Below are 2,820 nucleotides of genomic sequence, written 5' to 3'. Positions count from 1 at the left end.
TCGACTCGATCGAATACTCAACCTTAGGTTTCGGGACCTCATTTCCATAAACTGAGCTTGTAAATATTTTTATTAAATATTTAAGGAGTTTTTATATTGGTGTATTAAATTTTGGTTCAGAAATTTTAGTGATTAATTGTCTAATTTAGGTACAAGAACTAAATCGTAAAAATTGTAAAAGTCAATCGATATTAAATTTTATTAGTTAAATGGATTAATTAATATTTGTGCAAGAATATAAGTGGAAATTAGACCACTTTTAAATGGGATACATAGTTAGTGGGGGATTTTTAATTGAAATATATATTAGTTATAATATTAAATTAATAACAAAAAGTAAGGATTTTTAATTGAAATATATATTAGTTATAATATTAAATTAATAACAAAAAGTAAATAAACATAAAATAAAAGCTTTTCATTTTATTCTTCCCACTGAAAATACACCATTTTTAAAGAGAAAGAAAAGCTGCAAGATATCAAACTATTTGGCCTTTCCATGGTAAAGTTTTGGGGTCTCGTTTCTTGTAATTTTTATGTTTTTGAGATCATTACAACTAGGTCTGGCTAACCCGTATGACTATTTTCAAATTGTTAAAGATTTCTAAAGTTTTCATTAATGTTAGTTGAAGTTTTGAATGTTTATGGTAGATTTTGAAGCTTTGATGGAAAATAGGACTATTTTATAAAGTGGTCTTTTTTGTTAATTTTGAACATAAAGACTAAATTGTTAATATCATGAAATTGACATGTATTTTTTTTATTATAATAGGAAGCTGTAATTAGATATATTTGAATTTGGAGTCCAAATTTGGAAGTTATGATAAGTTTGATTTTAGGGACTAAATTGAATATAATGTAAAACCTAAAGAAATAATCAAAAGATGAAATTGAGCTTATATATATTTGTAACAAGCTAATATATGATATTTCATTCATTAAATTGAAATAAATATATACTATATATCAAAATTTAAACAAGACGGTTGATAATCGAGGAAGAAAGGAAATTTACACACTAGTCCCTATCACTCCTGCTTTTGTTGTTAGCCCCTGGTAAGTTCATATAGTATAAACATGTTTAAACTGTTGTTGAGTTTTATCTGTATGTTCATTAATGTTCATTGATATCTTGAATTGGCTATGAATTAGTACCTAAATTGAGAATTGAATCAAATTGAAATGATTGTTGCAAAAAGGTATAATATGATGTTAAACCCAAATGAAATTAGTAAAAGTCTCGTATATGAGGTTACAAGTTATTGCCTGCAACTTTTGAGCTCAACATGTGTTGCAGACTTGAGAATAGAGGTTTATTAGGCCTTGGCCAAACTATATGTTATGCAGGTTCAACCTTAACGGACCACCAGGCACGATTATCCAATTCGTGTAGGTCCAAACCTAATGGGTGGCTAGACACTATTATCCAATTCGTGTAGGTTTAAACCAATTAGGTAACCAAACTATTACTTTCATCTATGTACGAAGTTCTTTTACGAAATTTCATTGGTTAATATTGTGAATAAAAATGTGATGATATGCCATTGGATGTTGGAAATGTAATGTATATGATTTGGATATAAGGTATAAGTTGCATTATGATAGAAATATGGAAAATTGAGGTTATATGTATGGTTTGAGCTCAAAGCCTTATGTATTTGATGTTGTTGCATTGTATCTTGATAGGGATGCTTTTTTTGCATAATGAATTGAATGTGTGATAAGTAATTGAGGTAAGTAATTGTTTATATTGTATGAGCTTACTAAGTATTTTAAACACTTACCCATGTTACTAATTTCCTGTAGATTTTAAATACTTACCTATGTTACTACTTTTGATGTTTCAAGTTTGGTTATTTGTGGCATGTACATAGGATGTTTAAACTTGTATAAGTGGATGAATGTGTTTTGGTATGGTTATGCTTGTATAAAATTTTATGTGGTAACTTGTTATGTGATAAATGGTTTGATGCCAAGTTTGGTATTTAGAAGGTTAATAGTAATGGAAAAGTTTAGATGTTGGTATGAATATGAAATAGAGTGTGGTATGAAATGGTTAAGGTCTTTGGTTTGAATTGTAATGACTTGAGTCTAATGTTGTGTTTGTGACAATGATGATATATTGGTTGTATGTTTAGGAAAGAGTTTATGCTATGATATATCATGAAATGATCAAGTTTTGGGATAATTTTTACATTAGATATTGATTGTACTATAAGTCATTTTGGTAAGGTTGGTTTGTGCTTGTGTTGTGTGATTACGTGCAAGTGTACACAGTCGTACAAGTAATAAGTAGTAAGTAAAGAGTTATCGTCTTCATAGGGACTATTGTGTGAATTAATTGCAAAGTTAATTATAAAACAATTTGGTAGAAAATAAGTAAAGAAAAATATTGTTTATGACATTTGAAAATAATGTTAATGATGTAGTCAAATTTCAAATGCCCACAAAATAAAACAACATACCGTGTAGAAAAATAATCACAACAGAAAGATTAAACAAAAGATTTAATAAAACATAATATGAATAGACTAGAACAAATATTTCACTTAACAAGAGTTCATTGGTAATCAATCATAAAAGGAATATTACGAAGGGTTATAGCAATATGAAAATTCATTAAACGAAATTTTAATTAAGGCATAGGCTTCTCTTGACGTCCTATTATGTCCTTAAGTTATTCTGCGCATGTTTACGCCAAAACTAACCTAGAAATCACCCTTTCAAGCGTTTACACATTTATACATACAACAATCATCTTTCAATATTGACATGATATGTGCCATTTAGGTTTTTTGTGTATTAATTGTTACCTCTTCT

This window comes from Gossypium hirsutum, chromosome A03 (assembly GCF_007990345.1).
Source record: "Gossypium hirsutum isolate 1008001.06 chromosome A03, Gossypium_hirsutum_v2.1, whole genome shotgun sequence".
In the NCBI taxonomy this organism is placed as follows: domain Eukaryota; kingdom Viridiplantae; phylum Streptophyta; class Magnoliopsida; order Malvales; family Malvaceae; genus Gossypium; species Gossypium hirsutum.
The sequence above is the reverse complement of the archived record's forward strand: the minus strand, read 5'-3'. Positions refer to the sequence as shown.